This window comes from Ixodes scapularis, unplaced genomic scaffold (assembly GCF_016920785.2).
Source record: "Ixodes scapularis isolate PalLabHiFi unplaced genomic scaffold, ASM1692078v2 PGA_scaffold1__304_contigs__length_218370807, whole genome shotgun sequence".
In the NCBI taxonomy this organism is placed as follows: domain Eukaryota; kingdom Metazoa; phylum Arthropoda; class Arachnida; order Ixodida; family Ixodidae; genus Ixodes; species Ixodes scapularis.
Window position 1 is genome coordinate 184,258,109 of NW_024609846.1, and position 22,109 is coordinate 184,280,217.

General features: G+C 45.4%; 1 long non-coding RNA gene and 1 pseudogene across 1 annotated transcript; one reads left to right on the plus strand and one right to left on the minus strand.

Moving 5' to 3' along the window:
* LOC115323457 overlaps positions 1–22,109 on the minus strand; it is a 60,069-nt pseudogene that overhangs the window by 23,248 nt on the left and 14,712 nt on the right.
* On the plus strand, positions 18,602–21,218 carry LOC120841004. The gene is made up of 3 exons (XR_005715669.3): positions 18,602–19,077; positions 20,369–20,583; positions 21,132–21,218. It is a non-coding gene; the product is annotated as an uncharacterized LOC120841004 (long non-coding RNA).

The following is a 22,109-nucleotide window of genomic DNA, read 5'->3' on the forward strand; positions in this document are numbered from 1 at the left end:
AGTAGACGTTGCGTGCGCCCCGGCATACGTTCCCCTGTTTTCGGGCGCGCCTCGAATGCGCGACGCCGCTATTCGCCGAATTCAGTCAGATGAGGAGCAGGATCAACGTGCCGTGCAGGAAAGACGGCGCTACAGGGATGAGCACGCAACTCTGGCTCCCATAGGGAGCCTATACAGGAACTCTGCAAGCACTGGTACCACAGATCGAGCAGCACCTACCTCTCCATGCTTATGCCGGAAACTCTCAGCCTCGGGGTTCGGCCGTGGTTGGCGCCAGGCATGTAGCAAGGGGGGGGGGGGGGGGGGGGAAGCCCATGGGGCTTGCCCCCCCGAAATCTTCCATTTTGCTGGGACCTCCTGTCCCCCCTCCCCCTCGTACAGCATTTTGTCATAGGCAACCCCCCCCCCCCCCCCCCCTTGCTTGAAACAAATCCTGGCTACGTGCCTGGTTGGCGCAGTCTCGCGCGGCGAGATGCAGCAGTGTCCTGTGAGCAGTTAGAAACAATCTCGCTCACCAGGGCATGCACAACTACATCCTCTCTTTTCCAGAGTGAGGGTAAAAACCGGATTTTAAGCCTTGTGCAACTTCTTACTAACTGTGCAGTGATATTACCAATTCTAAGCAGTCGCAAGAGATTAAAATCTGTTTTTGCACCCTCCGGTCACAAGCAGTCACAAGTTTGTCAAACAGCCATTACAAACATTTCATTTCAGTTAATTTATACCGCTAAAACGATATCAGTTTTGAGCAGTCAAAGCAGGATCAATCGAAACTTCGAGTTCAGACCAACATCCTTTTGCGAGTTCTTAATAGAGTATTCGCACGACTAGGTTTCTCTCTCAGCACACGATTGAACGTCATCGAGCTCTAAACTCACGTGCTCCGCATCGCGAATGTTCTCAAATCCCCCCAGCTCGTGGAGAGCCGAGGGGAGTTTGTGACCGGCCGACAGAATATCTGTTGTTTCGTCAGAGCGACCAGGCCTCCCCTTTGTCCCCCTGCTTTTAGGGAGGTACCGCAGTTAACAGCAATTAGGAGGACGCCTTTAAAAAAAAAAATTATATGCTGTTTGTTTGACGAGTTTCCGAAGGTCGCCAGCACATTCGAAAAAGGAAAGACTCCGGCAACTCCGACTCGGTTGTGCGAATGCTCGCTTGATATTTCTGCACTTCCTCCTCCTTCTCGTTTTTTTCTTCTCGCAGCTCTACGACATACTCAATTTTCTCCAGCATTAATGATCTCTCATGAGATACCCCGTCACCATTATGCACATTTACAAGGCGATCAAAAGCCTTTTAGCTGCTCGAGCAGTTTCTTTGAAGCTCACTACCCGTACAAGCATTGTATTCGAATGACTTGTCTTCCTTTTTTCTTAAAGGGGCACTAAACTAATGTCTGCGAAAGTCTATTTACGGTCATAAATGTGGACGTGTCTGCAATAGTTCCCGAGGAATCGATTTCTGATGCCGATTTAAGTAGCAATAGCTACTTAAGTTGGTTAAGTGCTTCTTTAATTTTTTTAAAGAAGCGCCTAACCTAACCTAACCTCACCTAACCAAGAGATTAAAGCAGGCTCCTCTGTTCCGTACAATTTGCTCCATAATCATTCGTTCAACTTGACCGTCAAACTATATCTTCGATCTGATATAGATGTTTGGTATACTATCCCCATCATGTGAGCGGATAGTTGAAATAGCTGCAAGGCTATGTCCTTTTTATCAAAGTAGACCATCTTCTGTGGTGAAGCTAAGGTTCTTGAGAGGCAGGTGCTTTCTTGTAGCCCTTGTGGGTTGCTCTTCACACGTCCGTTTGTAGAGCAAGGTTTAGCATGGTGACGGGGTATCTTTTTGGTGGCAGTCTTTATCCGTGCCATAGTTTTCAAGGGCATAAGAGCATTATTTGGTTGACTGACACTTAACTTTGTATTGTGAGTCAAGCAGATTGGCATGGCTGTGCTCATCTTCTTTGTCAATGCTTTCTAAATATTGAGAGGTTATTGTCTGATTGGCCACTAATTGTAACTTGGCTTTGTTACAATTTTTTGTCCTTTGATTCCGAGTTATCAGGTTGTAAACCAGACCGAGGTGCCTGCAATTTGACAGGCTTACTGTGCTGCAAGGTACATCTATCTTAACAATACCTAGGTGGTTGAGATGAATCTTCAAAGCTCTACTCTAATTATTTTTATGATTTCATTATTTTTGTTGTTCTAAGTGATGGCTTCTTTTATGCTTTGTATTTCCAGAAGTGGGCCTTCAACTCCTTCAGCTGGTGCTGCAAGCCTGCTGGCATAACTTGTGGCCCAGGTACCAGAATGAAGAGCTGAAAGCACTGTTCGAGTGAGAGGACCAGTGGCCCTTGCGCAGCTCGAAAACCAAACCGGGCAGTCATCAGAGCTATTTATGTTCCACTTCCATTAGCTCCAAGATGTTTCGTTGGCACCCTCTAATGGTTTCCGTCCGTGACGTCACAAACAGAATTTCTTTTGTCCTGATTGGCAATATTTGCCTCTACCTCCCTGTAATTGGCAGGATTTCCCTCCCCATTAGCCAGCATTTGGGTAAGCATTATCAGTATACAGGAAGCTATGGTTCGACGGATCGCAAACCTCAACTACAGCGACGCTTTTTGTCGTGCAGGTTGCCAACAGTCTGCGTCACTAGTTGTGTGCAGTGCAAGCGAAGCAACGCCAGGCAAAAAAAAAAGGGCAAGCACTAGGAAGGCTGGACAGAAGAAGAGGGCGAGGCGAGAAAGAGAGAGCACTAGGAACGTTAGAGAGGAGGGTAGGTTTCTCCCCTCCCCAACCTTTCTAGTGCTTGGCCTTTCTCCCCTCGTCTGGCGTTGCCTTCGTCTGTCCTTCACGTAATTATAGTCTGTTACAACTCAAGAATGTAAGGAAAGGGAAAGGAAGGCCGGGAGGAGGAAGCAGACGAATTGCTGGAGAGGAAAGGAGGAAGTTTTTCCCTCTTCTATCTAGCATTCCGTCTGCTTCCTCCTCCCCGGCCTTGCTTTCCCTCGCCCCATCTTGAGCTGTAACTTACTATAATGAAACAGGGTATAGGGGACATGCTGCTTTTTTAAACAATCAAGGCTCATGAAGGATTGATAAGAGCCTTTTGGTATGGTTATTTTAATCTTTAGTGGAATAGACCGATCTCACCTAGCGTTCAGTGCGTGTGTGAAGCCGCCATAACTTTAGTTCACTAGGGGCAGGTGGCAGTGTTTGAGACACCTCGTGCCGTCTCGCGCTTTGCACGCGCAGAGCTCCAGCGAGGTTGGGGCACATGCAGAAAGACGAAAGTTCCCTTGATGCATTGCAGCAGCAGTGACTTAGCCAAACTGGCCTGTGAACTCAGTCTATTACAACTAAAAAAATTGAAATTATTTGTATAAGGTAATTCCTTGTTATATATTTGCCAAATATAATTGTTAGGTGTACATCCTTTAAAGGAATGCTGAAGCGAAATTTTGATTTCGGAAAACAACGCAGAAGCGCTAGGCGGGACGCTACAAACCCGAAAGCATCACGCATAAAGCGATATTTCTAACGGATGGTTGTATTATTGTGAAAGAAGAGCATGCTTGAACAATGGCCAAAAAGGCCCGTGACGTCGCGATTCTGGTTTCCTCCTCTTCTCACTTTGACTCCGCGAGGACGCGAAAAGGGAACGAAGCAAGGCCGTTTCCCCCCCTCCTCAACTATTCTGCAGGAAACACGATGTCGCGATTCTCACTCATCGCATCCTTATTTTACAAAAATATGGCCATCCGTTTGAGATATCGCTTTATGAGTGGTGTTTAGGGGTTGGTGGCGCCCCGTTGAACACTCCTGCTACCTTATTTTGTGAAATCTAAATTTCTGTTCCTTTCCTTTAAAGGGAAGATGGGGCACTTCTACATTTGAGAAAGAACACTTGAATTGCGTTCATTTGGCCTTTAGATTAACAGATATCAAAATTGTATTTCAATGCGACGCGCCGGAGAGCCATACGAGCAATTTCAAAATAAGACTGAAGCCCCGCCTCCCTAGCCTTGGGCAGCCAAAAGAGCTGTCGATGACGTCACGGACAGCGACTGTCTTTCGCGTTTTTCTCGCGTTTAAGAATACTTACGCACCAAATGGTTTGGGTATTCGGGTTCACGGGGTAAAAATACACTAGAATCCACTTCTAACTCATTTTTTCCAAGAAGCTCCGTAGCTTCCCTTTAAGACCTGTTCACATATACACTACACCTGTGCTGCCAAGTTCTTAATCTTGGTGAAGCTTTTAAAGTACTGCATTAAGTCGGTTTGGGGATGCATCATGCTACGATTTACGACAGAGGTGCCTGAAGGTATTGGAATCACTGCATCAAAGCTCAAAGAACAAACTTGCCTGAGTAAAAGGTAAAAAAATTACTATTTTTTTCTACCGACGGCGCCCGTCTGCTAACTGTGCACCCTTTGACTGGCTCAATAACTGACAGATGGCGACATCAACCCTAGCGGCTTGTAGCTGCTCAGCAGCCGCCCAGTCACACCAAAATCAGACAACCTTTTTGAGTCATAAATGGTGCACACTTTTTCGGTGCTATAATTGTCAGAACATTATTTTATTTTCACCCCCAATAAATCACATTAAATGGACACAAAAATAATCAAACCGATGGTTCATTGAGTAATTTCAGCTACATGTGGTGGGCTTTTGGCGTGACCGTGCAGTTACTGAACTGCTATAAGGCGTCGGTGCCGTTGCCGCCATCTGTCGGTTGTGCCAGTCGGTGGGTGCGCATATAGTAGCACACTGGTGCCATAGGTAGCCAAACCAGTTTTTTAACTTTTTACTCGGGTAAGTTCATTCTTTGAAATTTTTTCTGCGATGCTTTCACCACCTTCAGGCACCTCTCTGGTAAATCGTAGTGCGATACATTGTAAAGCCAATTTATGCGGTGATCTGAAAGGCGTCACCCAGATTCGGGGCATTACAATAGTGCAGTACTATTAGTAAGTGCTGGGAATAGTGTTGATTTTGCTCTTTGTTAATGATCTGATGCTCATACACCGCTGTATCAGTACTAAGTTAAGTTCAAGTCAGCACTGTTTTACTGTTGATTTAGCTATGTGCCATATATGTGAGCTATCCCTGATAGTCGTTTCTCAAAAAGTTGATAACTCTTGCATGTTGGCAGTGCACACGATTATGATAATAGGAGGGCTTTTGCTCCTTCTGCCTAGTGATTGTGCGAGAGTGAAGAAAATTAAAGTTTGTAGGAGTAAATCGCTAGAAATGTATACTAATTTCAATTTCTTAAGCTTACATGCAGCAAGACAGGTATCTTACAGTTTTTGCAATAGGTCGTTTTGTTTGGTTTGACTTTTTAAAAGCTTGCAATAAGCTGTCAATTTTTCCGGCTTTGAAAATTTTTACATGCTTGATGACATTTTTGCAGGACTGTCACTCGCTCTTAAAGTTACTGAGACTATGAAACAATGGAAAAAAAAACTAGCACAGAAAGGTAGATAGTTATAAACATGTTTGATGTGAACTGTTGAAAATAAGGGTGTACCTTGTTCTTTCTTGTTTTTTTTAAAGGTTATTACAACAAAATTTTAGCACTAATTGTATTGTCTAAATGTTAACCATGTTCTGCCCACACCATGGAGACACCGATTTTTTTTTGCTAAAAAAGACGCCGAAACATTATTTAAATAAACCAAATACTGTCACGTCACACCACATAAAAGCAGCACCGCTACACGGGAACATGGTGGCAGGCTGTGTGTGCCCGAGCCCTGTCTAACTTGGCTGAACCGTTTTTTTTTTTTCTATCGTGCCTATTCAACTCCTGCGGAGAGCGAGGAGGGACAACTCGAACGGCCAGCTTGTAGTGCATTGACGTCGTCAAGTGGCGAAGCTCACAGCCACGCCAGCCCCCATATAGCCTTGACTGAAGGAGAACCAGACGTCACGAACGTGTTAGCTCACAACCACGCCAGCCCCCATGTAGCTTTGACTGAAGGAGAACCAGACGTCGCAAACGTGATGCATATCGGGAGATCTTCTGAGACACTAGTTTTAAATGTTTTGTGTCTTTTTGAGCAAAAAATTGGTGTCTCCACTGTATGGTCAAAACATGGTTGACATTTAGACAATAAAATAGGCACTACAATTTCGTTGCTATATCACTTTAAAACCATTCTGCCCTTTTACTATATTTTCAATATCAGTAGTATTGATATTGCTTTGAAGAAACCGTCTTCAATTCACTTTTTGAGAAAAGTCCACTCCCCACCTGGTTTGCAAGGTTCATACGATAACGTCGGAAACACCTGTTGTGTTGATTGTGAGTACATTTTAACTTAAATGCTTGTGCTTTTTTGGTTACAGGTCCCTTCCAGCACTACACAGGAAAGAGAATGGCCAACAGCGGACTGATTGCAGGAAGAGTAATTGCATCTGCCGCTACTACATACAACAAGCAAGCTGCGACGTCTAAGAAGGAGCTGTCAGAGTGCTTAACATAAATAAGCTGAGGTGAAAAATCTGTGACTCTCATATTATGTTTTATCAAATTCTGTCAAGTTTGAGGTAATTTATTTCAATATTTTAGGACTGATTAAGGAAGAACTTCGAACTTATGGTATGGCTCCATTAGGATGTGGCGTACCTCATTGCCGTCTACTGGATTTTCTACATCCACTATGTAAAGGCACAAGATGCTGACTTTCATTGAACGTGGTTTTGCCGACTGCTACATGAAGCCACGGGTGAAGGCACTGGAATTGATAAATTTCTACAGAGCGATCGTGGCTTGTGTACCACAGTTAGCCTAGCGTACCCTACATTGTAATAAATACCCCTGTCAGTCGGGTATTTAAATGGCCTTCGGAATGAATTCCTTCAAAGAATAGGCGAATCACTTCACAATCTCGGCTCTGCCTGTGCCCTTTGGTGTTCGCAGACATTTTTTGAGGAGTTTGCTCTGAAGGCCATTTAAATGGCCGCCTGACGGGGTATAAGCCAGTTTGCGCCCAAGGCAAAATGAGCTCTTGTTACACGACATGTGCAAAAAATATTCATAGTGCAATAAATTTATTTCGTGCATTATACTACCTGCTTATGCCTTTCCTTCCACACTTCCTGACTTGGAAGAAACTCCTAGATGGATGCGAAGGAATACTCCCGTAGGTATACAACTCCTAGGAGGATGGGAAAGAAGACTCCCGTGGGTCCACGTACTAACTCCCAAATGGATGTGAAAGAATACTCCCTTAGGTCCCGGCAGTAACTCCCAGGTGGATGTGAGAGAATAGTCCCATAAGTGCACGTAAAAACTCCCATATGGATGTGAAAAAATAGTCCCATAAATGCACGTAAAAACTCCCATATGGATGTGAAAAAATAGTCCCATAAATGCACGTAAAAACTCCCATATGGATGTGAAAAAATAGTCCCATAAATGTACGTAAAAGCTCCCATATGGATGTGAAAAAATAGTCCCATAAGTGCACGTAAAGACTCCCATATGGATGTGAAAAAATAGTCCCATAAGTGCACGTACAAACTCCCATATGGATGTGAAAAAATAGTCCCATAAGTGCACGTAAAAACTCCCATATGGATGTGAAAAAATAGTCCCATAAGTGCACGTAAAGACTCCCATATGAATGTGAAAAAATAGTCCCATAAGTGCACGTACAAACTCCCATATGGATGTGAGAGAATAGTCCCATAAATGGACGTAAAACCTCCCATATGGATGTGAAAGAATACTCCCGTGGATCCACGTAAGAACTCCCAGGTGGATGTAAAGGAACATTCCCGTGAGTCCACGTAAAAACTCCCATAAGGATGTGAAAGAATATTCCCTTGGATCCACATAGGAACACTCTGATGGAAGTAAATAAACACTCCCATTGATCCATGAACAGACTCCCGTACTGCTGGGAGTTCTGTACATACTCCATTGTATCCCCCAAAAAACGCTGGCCTGCGTGGGAGTTCATTCTGAACTCCCATCCTGCAGAGTATAAAAACCTCCCATAAGGGAATGCGCTAGAGGACAAGCGATGTACTCCCATCTGGGTATATTTTCGTTTAGTGTGTGTCTCTTTTTTTTCTTTTTTTTTTGACGTGGCAAGACGCGAATGTGTATAGCGCACGCCTGAAAATGGAAAGCTTTATGCTGTTATTTTTTAATTCAGTACCGTGTATGGCATGACTACGTCACACAACCTCGTTTGCACGTTTACTATTAACAAAAAAAGGTCAGGGTGCAGGCGAGCTGGTGTAAGTTGAATACATGAAAGCTTGATGGAACATCGAGGCCTCGATGTTCCATCAGAGGGACGGAAAGAGTACCTCTTTCAAGAAGTCCCGTATCCGGCCATGTCCTTGATGTTTTATCGTTTCATGTATTCGTATCTAATCAGCAACACGCTCATTTTCAATTATTAAACCTGAGACTGAGATAGGAAAAGGAAAACGCAAAGGAAAAACGGGCAGCGTCTCAGGAGACGTTGCCTGTCCTTTTTCTGTGTCCTTTTGCGTTTTCCTTTTCCTACCCCAATTTCAGGTGTATCATTCTGTTCACATTTACTGTATTTAAGTTAAAAGCGGAATGTCCCGCCGTCACATTGATGTTCCAGCCACTTGACACGGGGGAATCTCGTCATAGGCTTTTGAAAGCAGGGCAAAAACGGCGGAGTGTTTGACATCGGGTGCTTTCGTGCACCACCCGCGAAAGGCTACAAGAATTTTATAAAATCTGGCATTTTAACAATGTTTGCTTCTATTTGTGCAACCTTCTGCTACGCGGTGGTAAGGCATGACGAATATGAAACCAAGCCGGGAGAATACCGGAAGAGTCAAGCATAACCAACACTGTCTGAGCGACCGAGCGGGCGAGAGAGCCACCAAAAATGGCGCCTTTCCCTTTCTTTTCCTCTCTCAGAGTCGGCGCATGCGCCCAGCGACCTCTGGAAAAGGTCAACTGGGAAGTGCTACGGCACCCCCCTTTCTCGAACTCTAAGTGAGCAAGCAGAGGCCCCAAGCATCGCACTGCACGGCTGAACCATTGTGAACATGATGGTCTGCCACAAACGAAGCATGTAAAGCTTTCCTGTTTGGAGATCAAGTGACACGTTTTGTTTGTCTCAGAGGATTGCAGGCAACCCACGCTTCGCTTATCACTTGTCTCCTACGCGCATCTGGCTCAACTCACAAATCGCGCATTGTACCAAACGGTCCAAGAAGACGGAAAGAAAGGACTCCCCTCATTCTCGGACCCTCGTTCGTGCAACCGGAAACAGCCATTCTCCCCTAGAAGATTAGCCCGTCGCTCAAAACTCGAACAAAAGTTGCTTTCCCCACTCCGTTGAGCCCTAAGCTGACAGTGTTGTGGAAGCTACGTGCTCCTTGGGCCAGCCCACGTGGGCCAGCCACACGCTCGTCACGCCACGGGTACTTCGAACGGCTCGGTTGTAACGCGCTGACGCCATTGACACCACCACAACGCTGCCAGCGCCACCAACGCCTGCCTTGCTACTCCACGAACGCGGGGAATCTTTTCTTTCTGCTTTTGTTTGCGCCGGATATCCCATGACGCATCGCGCTCTCCGTTCGCTTCTCTTCGAGCGCTTGCTCGAGTGCACCGTTTGGAACGCAAAATATAGCCAATCGTTCAAAATACAAACGTGCGATTATGATTTACGGTTATTATCCCTCATACTTGATTCACTTCCGAACGAAATTTGAATATTTCAATTTTTGTTTCCGTACCCCTTTAAAGAACACAACTGTGATGATGATTTAATGAATGATGATGATGAAATAATTTTGACTAAAGAGAGTGACCACAAGGGTATACTGAAAGAATCACTAACAATGATGAAACCTAGAAATCTATTATTGCCTTCCCTGTGTTCTGCCATTGAGTGGAAGAAGTTTCTTGGCCTATATTTTTGTTAGAAACAGGTGTGATGCGTCCGTCTGTTTTTTTAAAATCTTGATGTTGTGCATATTTTTTATTTCCTAGGTTGAAAGCTCCAGGCATTCCCTGTTGTTTGTTCAATCACATTTACCCAAATGTTAGTAGGTTGCTTTTTTATGTTTACTGTCCTTGGGTATGTCAGGGGTTCTGAACAGTAAAGCGCTGTAAAGCCCAGGAAGGAATTCCCTTTGTAAAGTGGTGGCAAGCAGAAGAGAAGTTGTAAAGACTGACTTCATGTCTTCTCCTGCGGTTTCTTTTTTGGGTCGCCTATTCATTTTTGCCCATTAATACTCAGCTGTGTTTGATACTTCTCTGCGTTTGTGTCATCCTTCAGAGAACCCGTCTTTAATAAATTATGTGCTTAGCCTGTTTAGCTAGCTTGCACCCTCCTTTTTGTTTTTGTCCATTAATAAATGACTGTAGGATTCAACTCCAAGCACGGTGTTAATGCATACTAATAAATAGCAGCATACTGATGATTGGACTAGTTAGTAGCCAATTATTGAAAAGAAATCATGAAGAATATGGGAACAGAGGATATGAACACAACACAGCGCTGTGTTGATCTCCTCCTTCTTGTCCGTGCCATTCACATTCCATGTTTTTAATAAAACATTTATTAATAATTTTCTGCTTGGTATCATCTGTATGGGGGTTCACTGGAACGACCCATCTGCTATATCATTCACTTTAGGGAAGCTCCCCCTTCTTCATGGTGCCATCGTTGAGGAAGTGCAAGGCGGGTGTCATTCTCACTCTTGTGGTTCAGTTCCCCAGGTTCCCATAGGTTTCAAGCTGCTAGCCAAATTGAGTCAGGCCTTCCAGCCCTGCAGGAAATGTCAATTCCACTCTTTTAGACGTAGACACCCACATTTTGTGTGTACGTGAAAGAAGCTCTAACAGAGAGGAAACAAATTGATTGGCCTTTTTCTAATGCATCCTTTTCTTTTGCTGAGACAGGGTGTCTACGAAATTGCTTTTTTCAGATTCCCTGACTTTTCCAGGTTTTCCCTGACAGTATTAATTAAGTTCCCTGACCCATACAATAAAACAAAAACACGTGGCTATCCCTGCGTAGGTGCCGTTAACATCACAAACCAATTTATTGATATCACACAACTAGGGAACAACCGCCATCTCACTCTACTGCTTCAAAGAGTCGATCTTATCCTGTAGTAGGGAAGCCTCAGCCTGCGCTTCGCTGATCAGCTTTTGCTTTTTTAGTTTGAGTTCGTTTATCAGAGTGCCCACTCTCTTTTTCTTTTTCTCCGCCTCTGCCGCTTCCAGTCTTTCTTGTTTTCTTTTCTGCAGCTCAACCTTCCACCGGATGTTGGCACCACGAACCATTTGCATCATTCTGCTTGTAATCTCAATCTTGGTCACACCACCTGCTGCCGACACCCCGTCATAGACTCTTCGTAGCGCGATCAGTGATTCTTCGTTGAGGTTCTCCACCAGACACTCCTTATTGACGGAAAAGCCCCTTTCCACAGCAGCATTGCCGTGGGAGAGGCAAAGAATGAGCTTGACAAATGACAGCAGCTCTGTGTGATTAGGTGAACAAAGCTCGTCTAGTCTGTGCTGCTTCCTGTCAAAGTTCTTTAGGCATGCCTGCGTAGAACTTAGCGAGCAGACTTGCACATAGGAACGGTGAGCTCGCTCTGCTTCAAGACCAGTCAGCCACTGGTGTTCCGTGAGCACTTCCAGTGCAATAGTCAGCCGTTTTTCACCAACCTCCACAAGCAATGCACAGGCTGGATCCAAGCACGTAGCACCTTTCGTCAGCTTGTGCCTCAAAGGTGACCGCTCCATCACCTTTTGAGAACACTTCTTCAGAAAATAAATGCACTCTTTCTTAAAGTTCAACACCCTCAGCTGTGACGGCTTGGATATTTTTCTTAGTTCCATCTTGGCAGAAAACCCAATGTCAAAAGCTGGTGCAGAGATGATGTTCTCGGGCTTCTCCACGTCAAGCTTAAGCAATTTGGAGAATGTGTCCACCCCGTTCAAAACTTCCTTTTTGACGATTCTTCCTAACAGCGACCGCAAAATGTTATCCAATGCAGTTGCGAGGAAAGGAAGCATCGGCTTGTCCGTTTGGAACTCTGCCAGAAATGGCTCCAGTTCCTCAGCAATGGACAACATGAAGGCCAGTTTCACGGGCAGCATCTGGTCATGTATTGCCTTTTCGACAGTGTATAGTAGCTGGTGCATGTTGGTGTCTTCTTTGTTTTCTTCGAGCTGTCCACATAGTCGAACAAGTTTGGAAGAATGTCAAGAGCCCTTGAAATCACTTTGGCGTTTTCAAGCCACCTCACTGAGCAAAACTTCAGAGGAAAGAGAGTGCTTTTTGTACAGTGAACATAATCTGCGCGACGTGCAGGCACACACTTGAAGAGGTTGTAGCTGCTGCGAAGAAACACCACCAAATCCCAACATGTCGCGGCATGGCCTGCTTTAAATGTACCGTTGACAACATGCAGCCCACAACTACCAATGTCCAGGATTTCGTAGCCCTGATCAGAGTATCGCAGTTCTTCCTTGAGTGACCTCAGAAACTTTATGTTTACATTTGGCCCGTCCATTGACATTTGCACTAACTTTGCCTTTTTGACGTCTTCAGTGGCCTTTCTGAAAGCTGATGCCAGGTCTTCTGCGCCGGTATGTCCCAAAAAACACGAGGTTAGGTACTGAGTTCGTACAGTGGCATCAGTTGGTGCCCAGTACCTAACCATCACGTCCAGTTGCTCCTTCTGACTGACTTTGTTTAGCGACTCGTCAAATGAAACCACCAGGTACAACACCCCAGCAAGGATTGACAGTAGCTTCTCTCGGAAGTAGGGGGCAAGACCATGGCAAATGGTATAGCCGACTTTGTCTTTTTCCAATTGCATTTTTCTAGCGATCTCGCGTGCGGGAAACATCAAAGAAAAAAGCGCGGCAGACGCTGCCGCGGAACGAAAGGATCCGTGAGTCATAATCACGTTCAAGCACCACATAATCTCCGCCTTTGTGACATCATCCTTCAGAACAAAGCCAGTCCCAACCGTCGAGGTCTTCCCGGTGGGTGCGACGACTGGAAGTGTCACAGGAGCGCTTGTGGCGTCGGTACCCATTCGGGACGAAACGTTGGTTGAAGTCGAAGAGGAGGAGGCCGCATTCGTTGTGAAAAACGACAAAACATTTGTTTGCGAGCCGCTTTGAAGCAATTTGGTAGCAGCCTGATGCTTCTTACTCGAAACGTGGCTCGAAATAGCAGTTTTCCCCATATTGCTTAACGAAAACTTCTTGGAACACAAAACGCAGTAAGCACTGTTTGCATCGTTCTGCACAGGCCTAATCCAACTTGCGTGCTCACAGATGTCAGGGTTGATCCAGTCCACAATAAAAGAGCATTCCTTTGACAACGACATGGTGATGCTCGCATAACCTCACTCTGAGGATCAAGGATTCCGCCGCATTAGAAAACGAGGCAAAACCTGCCTGACGTAGCCGAGCGCGACGACAGCACCAACCAAAACACGAGGACCCACGAATAGACCGGTACGCGAGTTGTGCATACGAGCATGGAGAAACAGCGATTGTTAATGTTCTTTCGGTTGGTAGCTCGCGCCGCCTAGCGCTGTCCTGGCCAACTATTACGGCGAACGTTGCGAGGGCGGCGCACTGATGTCGTTGCCGTGGCTACCGATTTTCTCTACGCTCTAAAGTAACGCAACCGACCACAGACGCCGTACGCAATTCCAACGTACTATCGCACTCAATCACGAGCCACTCTGCCGCTTTCATCAGTCATTTCCCCTGACAGACAAATCTCTGGCAGTTTCCCTGACAATTTCCTGAATTTTCCAGACGGTTTAGAATTCCCTGACAATTCCCGGTTTTCCCGGTTGGTAGACACCCTGTGAGAACATACATAAACGTTACACGCTATTGTACATTCAATGGTGCGGCTCATTTTAGGAAGAGCACTTTTTTTCATATAACTTTTATAAAAAGAAAAAACTCAATATAATGGGTCGGGCATAAATGGTTGCTATCAACTGCCCTATACATTTACACATTACCTGATATCGGAGAGTTTTAGTAGATCGTGTCTTCGGGCCACGCTGTTCGTAGCGGGAGCTCGCGCTGCCACTTCAATGCATGCTCCGAAGCGCGCGCCCGTAGCGGTAGCGAGCCTTTGAAAACGATCTACTAAAACTCCCTATTATCAAAAGAGTAGAGTAGCGTAGGGCTGCACTGCACCAATTACGTCTTTGTAACCAATTAATAGTTGGTATTTATTTGTTTATTACTGTTGGTTATTATTCTTTGACAGAAAGAATAACCGGGCGAGTTGGTACGGTGGTAGTCTTGGAACTCCATCAAATATTCAGGTTTGACATTAGTTAACTTTTTCCGCCTTTTTTCATGGTTTTGCTCTTCTAGCTGCTCGTATTTTTGTAAGGGCTTTCGCCACTACTAAAAAACGTGACATCTAAACTCCTTTTTTTTTTTGCATCACACAATCGTAAACTTAAAAAGTGTGCCGGTTCGGTAAACGCGAAGATACCTAATTTCCGAGGGTGAAACCTCTAAAAACAACGGACAAGTAAAAGAAACAAACATAGGGCGTTGTTTGTCCGTTGTTTTTAGCGCTTTTACCCTCGGAAATATGACGAAGAGACCGCGCGTCTCTACGCACAGGCATTAGCTTATGCAAAAAATCATGTTGCCTGCTCGCTCTTCTAACGTTTTTCTCACTCCCGCTTTATGAAACAAATCGGTAGCGAGCGGCTGTTAGGACAAGATGTCAGAACTAGCATGACCTGTGATTGACACTTTGGGACGGCGACTGAATGCTTGAACTGCCGTCAGACGGCACTTGAATGCTCCGCCCAAGCGTCACCGGACGAGCGCCGCACGACGGCGCGAAGAACATGCCCACTGTTCCGCCGCGCGGGAATCTTTCTCACACTGCGGAGCGAGTCACAGGTTTTGAAGAAGATACGCTCTTTTCAAATAACGAAATAACACAGGGCAGAAGCATAGTTAGAATCAGGCATAGCTTAGCAAGCACACGGTACACGACAAAGTTTGAAACAGCAGCCCACTTCGCAGAAACAAAAGAAAGTTGCTAACCGGCGTTTGCACGAGTCGTGCATGGGCTGTTCTGAACTTACGGGCGTTGGCAAGACGCAGCGTCTCCCAGCTATCAGTCATCGATTGTTATTCTTGAACACGGTATTCGTAAGGAAGATATTTAAAATATCCACTAAAACGGCTAAAACGTTAAAAAAAGGAGATTTCCGAAGCCTTTGGAACTTTTGTTGTTGATGAAGAAAGAATAAACAATTAAAACAGGGACAACACAACCACATCTTTCAACACGCTCTTCTACCAAGCTTTGGAACTTCAACGACCATTCAACCGAGCCCAACGGAAGCTGATTGCGATAGCGATGGTCTTGCGCAGTCTTCAAGAGTCTCTTTTCCTTTTTATTGATTGTTATTTTTTCAGAACGATACTAAGCAAAATATTATTACATTAGTAACAATAAGAATTTCAATAAAATAATAACGTAAAACATTACAAAAAGTGAGTAAATCTTAGGTTTTATTTAAACTTTAGGTTGTTTCTTTTTTGTGTAAACCGAAACCGAAACTAACTCAAGAAACGTTTCCTTCGTCGTAATTGTTTGCGTGTGTGTGTGTGTGCATGCGCGTGCGTGTGTTTGTGCGCGCGCGTGTGGATGCGTCCGCGTGCATGCGCGTGTGCGTTTCTGGTTGTGCGTGCGTGTGCGTCTGCGCGCGGGCGTGGGTTTGCGCGTGTGCATGCGTGTGTACGTGCGTGCGCGCGTGTATGTGTGCGACTGCGAGCGCGCAAGCGTCTGTTTGTTCGTTCTATTGCACTTCGCCCGCAAGAAGAACAATTGGATGTCCCTGGACACTGTTAAAACACTAGTTATTGATTATTATTATTATTATTATTGCTGTTGTTGTTATTGAAACAGCCCTGAGACTTTAGACACAGGACCCTAAACTTTTCTATAGCTGGCTGTAGCTGTATCTATACATTTTTAAGGCCGACCATGCAAAGCTAGAGGGGGTGATAGCCTCCCATTGAATTTCCCATAGACGACCACACGCCATTTTTTAAGGGATGTCTCGGGCTGGTTTATTATGGGATTTGCATCTTTATGTGTGTGAGTATTTGTGCATGTCACCATATTCTCAAATGAATATTTACTCGGGCTGACATGGTCATGAGACAGGTTCTAGCAGCATGTCATGAATATTTGTCAAACATTTTCACAATATTTTGATTTCATGTGTCCAGATATAAACTCGAGACTGACTGATTTTCTTACTGTACACTTCCATCAATAAATATTTGTAAAAAATGCTAGTATAGAGCATTTCACCCTACTTTCTGATTTCTGAGCATGGAGTGATTTGTAAGAAAATTAAATATGAACTCATATATAAAATTTTGTTGGCGAACATAACAATTGTATGCAAAAGAGGCACTTTATTATCAGCTATTTGCATGAATTACAACTGACATTATGAGAAACTAGACTGCTAACAACTGTTGCTTTTCAATCAGAAATCTTACCTGTACATTATGTACAGAGCCATATATAAGCTTTCCAAAACCATTTCACATTATTTATTTAGCACCCTCTTCTACACCTTTCCCACATTCTTTACTAAATGTAGGGTGTAACACGAAACAGCACCTTTTTCGGTAAAATTATCAGGTTGTATTCCTAGGTTTAGGGTGTTAAAAGGGTGTAGCCGAGGGTGTAAGTTGCTACAACACCCCTTTTACACCCTTAATGGTGTAAAAATTTTACTGTGTAGTACGGCCGAGCATCACTGGCGTCAATCACCACGATAGCGTCAATAGCGTCACGGCGTGGCCCACCACCCGCCAACAACCACGTTGTTAACAACAAAACCAGCGTTCTGCACATCTCGGTCGAGATGTTCATTTTCTTTTTCTTTTACGTGTGGTTCGATTTTGAACGTTTCCGTTGCGGTTTTAACCGAAGCTGTTAGCTTTCCTTGGCTCAGGAAATCAGTATCCTAGCACCTAATTAAAACATTACTGAGACTAGCTTAAGTTTAATCAATATATGAGAGACGTCTTGTTTAGGCTCTTCCAAAACACAAAGCTTGAAATATCCATTCTTATCCGATTCAAGCACAAGCTGATCGGGGTGCGTGGCTAGCGTGGCGGTTTACTAAGCTCAGTGCATTGATACACCTATAGGTTTTTAAGGTAGAGAAGAGGGCTTATGGTCGGTATACAGGTACACTGGCTGGGTAACGGAGGGTGCGTCTTCCAGGAAAGGGGAGCATCTGCGCCCGATGCACCCGACTACAACTTTTTTTTCTGCGAGTGCAGTTGGGAAGTAAATATCTGGAGCACTAACCGAAAAATCGCGGATGTGGTATTCGCGCTAAGAGTGCCGGGCAGCGAGAGATGACGTCGGCGCTGCTTTCGTATTTTATTTTCATAAAACAACGACGGGCACAATATTTTCCCACTTCTAGTAATGTTCCAAATGAACATATCACACGACAGTGCTAGTTAAGACAATAACCTTTCAAGTCTAACGAAAACAAAAACTGAATAAAACGGTGATCGTTTGCTTGCGCTAACAGTGCTCGCGCGATGCACGCACTAATGTCCTGCCGACCACTCGCTCATGATGCTTCTCTCGCTGCCCGTCGTTATGCCAAAGTTTCGTCAACGCAATGCAAGTTTTGATTATGGGTGTCCCTGCAGCGAAACTGAAAATCAGCACTTTTGGCCGAACACTTGTCGGCCATGTTTATGTCCACGGCGGCCAAGCTGAGAATCAGCACTTCTGGCCAAACACTCGCCGGCCGTGTTTATATTTCCGGCGGCCAAGCTGGAAATCAGCACTGCTGACCAAACACTCCGGCCGTGTTTATGTCTCCGGCGGCCAAGCTGAAAATCAGCACTGCTGGCCAAACACTCGCCGGCCGTGTTTATGTTTCCGGCGGCGAAGCTGAAAATCAGCACTACTGGCCAAACACTTGCCGACCGTGTTTATGTCTCCGGCGGCCAAGCTAAAAATCAGCACTTGTGGCCAAACACTTGCCGGGCGTGTTTATGTCCCCGGCGGCCAAGCTGAAAATCAGCACTTCTGGCCAAACACTTGCCGGCCGTGTTTATGTCCCCGGCGGCCAAGCTGAAAATCACCACTGCTGGCCAAACACTTGCCGGCCGTGTTTATGTCTCCGGCAGCCAAGCTGAAAATGAGCACTTCTGGCCAGGCGCTTGCCGGCAGTGTTTATCCGCCGTATTCTTAAACGCTACTCGACTCGAAACTCGACTCGAAACTCGACTTGAGGGTGGTTTTGCGATTCATAAACAGATCTCCACTCGAAACTCCACTCGACTCCAAAATCTCCACTCGAAACTGCAAAATTTACTCGAGATCTCGAGTCTGCGCCGGAGCTACCTTGAACGGCCACTCGAGCCACTCGAGTGCGTTCAGTGTCATGGCGGCCGACGCATCGTTCGCCGACTTCGTCGACTTCGTGTTGAGAACGGATGAAGTCCTTCACGACAGCCGAGACCCCGACCAGGACGTCGATGTGCCGAGACGGCGTTGCCGGGACCGGCTCAACCCGTTGGAGCATTTCAACGACTGGGAGTTTCTGGTGCGATATCGTTTTACGAAATCGACAGTAGTAAGCCTTCTCCAGTGCCTGCCGCTGGAAGCAAACGAGAGCAGTCGCGGCCTGCCACTGTCCCCGATGCTCCAGCTCCTCGTAGCGCTGAGATTTTATGGCGCCGGGACTTTTCAAGTAGTTACGGGCGACCTCGTTAACGTGTCGCAGCCGACGGTGTGCCGCGTAATCGAGCGCGTCTCCCGGGTCCTCGCCGAGACTCTCTTCCCCCGCCTCGTGGATTTCCCGGAGGGCGACTGCGACGAGGTCATGCGGGATTTCTACAACATCGGGAAGTTCCCCAGTGTGACTGGGTGCATCGACTGCACCCACGTCAAAATAAAGGGACCTGGCGGTCCCAATGGGGAAGTCTTCAGGAACAGGAAGGGGTTCTTCTCCCTCAACGTGCAGGTAAGTTCACTTCTGTCTGTGCTGTTAGCGACAGCGAAGTAAGTTGAAAACAACGGCACGCCAAGACCCGGTGTGGCACGTGAAAGCTCGGTGATATTGTGACTGATATAGACTAGAACTTGTAGAGAGATCTGCACTCTGTGACAGTGCAGAGTAATGGTGGGCCAGCTAGAGAGGGTTCAAAATAGTGGTGCAAAACTATCGATAGTACTATCGATAGTATCGATAGTCGCCAGAAATCTGACTATCGATAGTGAAAAAAACTATCGATAGTACTATCGATAGTCGACTATCGAAAAACTATCGATAGTACTCGATAGTCGACTATCAAAAAACTATCGATAGTCGACTATCGGAAAACTATCGATAGTACTATCGATAGTCGACTATCGAAAAACTATCGTTAATCAAATATCAAAAAACTATCGATAGTCGACTATCGTAAACCTATTGATGGTACTGTCGACGATTTACTATCGATAGTTTTGCGACACTAGTAGTTTGCGTCGCTCCCTCTTCTCTTTTTATCGCTTTATTTATTTATCTTTTTTTTTTTCAAATGGGACACCAATTAGGCCAGCCACTTACCATCCCAACTTTCGTTCAGCTTTCAGTGATGACGAAGACGGGAGTTTGGGCGAGGAGAGGAGAAGGGGGAGGCGAGCGGTAGGGCGACTATCGAAAAACTATCGATAGTACTATCGATAGTCGACTACCGAAAAACTATCGACAGTACTATCGATAGTCGACTATCGAAAAACTATCGATAGTACTATCGATAGTCGACTATCGAAAAACTATCGATAGTACTATCGATAGTCGGCTATCGATAGTTCTGAGACACTATCGATAGTTTTGGAAAAACTATCGATAGTATCGATAGTCAATTTATCGATAGTTTTGCATCACTAGTTCAAAACCAAGAATTATGTATTGTGTGTTTGGAAACATACATTTAATTGGGTGCCGAGGTGGCTTTTGTTATTTTATAGCAAACGCTCATGTTTTATAGCATTTTCCCCTTGAATTATACTTTTCGAACAAAATATTAGGGAGATTTTATCCCGTGCTCAAATTCTCTTCTATTATACCGCGTGAAAAACCTAGGAATTAAGCCACATTGAAGCTTACGTCACATAAAACTGCGAGAACTCAAATGCTAGTTAATTTCCAAAGCTTGCAGATGCACTTTGTCGAAAATATACTAATCATAGTAGAAATATCAGCTTGAGCACTTGTGTTCATATCATGGCAACCTGCTCATCCCTGTACTGCTCCTTCCTATCCACAGGCCATCACAGGACCCCAGCTGCAGTTTTTTGACCTTGTTGCTAGATGGCCAGGCTCCGTGCATGACAGCAGGATATTCGATAACAGTCGTGCAAGGGTCCTGTACGAGAATCGGCGCATCCCTGGCCTGCTGCTCGGAGATGCAGGCTATGCCTGCATGTAATTTCTTCTGACGCCCCTGACCAGCCCAGGTGTAGCCAACAGCCCAAAGGGCAGGTATGTACTAATTTGTTGGAAGAAATAATGGCATGAAATTCAGAACAGCTAACAAGAAGTGATGCTGTAGCCACAGTGTTCCTATTGGTTACTATTAGTTCTGCAAATCTTTGTCACCGCTAGATTCATGACCTTTGGGCCTTTGTATGGCAAAAAAAGCTGGCATTATTCACTTCCTGTGGACAAATTTTTGTTTCAAAAGTATGTAGCATACAACATTTTAGTTCTATTTTTATTTTCCTCGAGAACATTTGTTGTTCTTCCTCGTCACAGTTAGTCGGTGTCAATTGTTGCTTTTTGTCACTAGAATTGAACTAGGGCCAAGAACTTGAATTAAGACGGTAATGTAGAAAACACCAGCCAAAACCACTGTATGCAGAACAGTAGCCTCTGGTAAGCAATAGAAAATGCCGAAAATGCAGCTAGCATGGATGGGCCGCACTGTACAGGTTACTGAACCATACTGATGGTTGCAGCAGTGGCGATTTTTACACCTGAAGACCTTTATCTTGCAACGTTGCTTCCATTACCAATGCTGCACCATATAGGTACCAAGCAGCTCACCTAAAAACAAGGAACTCGGTCGAACGGGCATTTGGAGTGTTCAAGCGACGCTTCCCATGCCTGGACATGCGGCTACAGTACAAGGCGGAACGGTCAGCCCTCATCATCACCGCCTGTGCTGCACTGCACAACCTGGCCCTGCTGCGAAAAGAGCCATGCCCACCTGCTCTACCCTCTCCACCAGTACCCCGACGCCGGAGGCGGCTGCGTCCACATGTACTGCCATCACCTCCAGACCCTGTCGACACAATCAACGGCTCGCTGAAACGCACACAGATCATCGCACTGTGTTTCCAATAGGGATATTCAACCAGTAGCACATGCTTATAGTCAATGACAGGTCAAGGATAGTGTACAAGCTGGAGAGGAGGAAGCAGACAGAAGCTTGAGGTGGAGAGGGGAAACCTCCTCTCCAATTAAAGCTTCCGTCCTACTTCTCATCTCCAGCTTGTACTCTGTTCTTGACCCGTCACTGACTTGTGCAAATACTCGGACACGAATTCAGTAGTAAGCGCTCGAATAAATTGATTTTCAAATCCAATTCCGCGTATTTGGTCAATCTAACATATTCTGGGAAAGACTTGTGGCCAGCACAGAGCTAACGAAAGACCTACCCTTTCCTTCAATTGTAGTGTGCTGTTTCATTCAACTTCCGAATATGCATAACACATTAGGTTCTATCGTTTCACTACAATGTAGCGCACATAAACTAAATAAGTAAATCCTCGGAATGCTTTTAAACTGAAAGAACCCAATTTTAATTGTGATTTCCACACCCTTGTAGCTTGCAGTGCAGGGCTGCCAGCTGCTCCACCTTTATCTCTCTCTCCAGCTGGAGCAGCTGGAACTCTGCCCGTCCGCGTCGTCGCTGCTCAAAAAGCTTGTTGCGGAGTATGCGCATTTGCATTAAATGTTGCGCCTCCTTCCGCCGATCTTCCCTCTCGAGGATGTCTACACAGGCC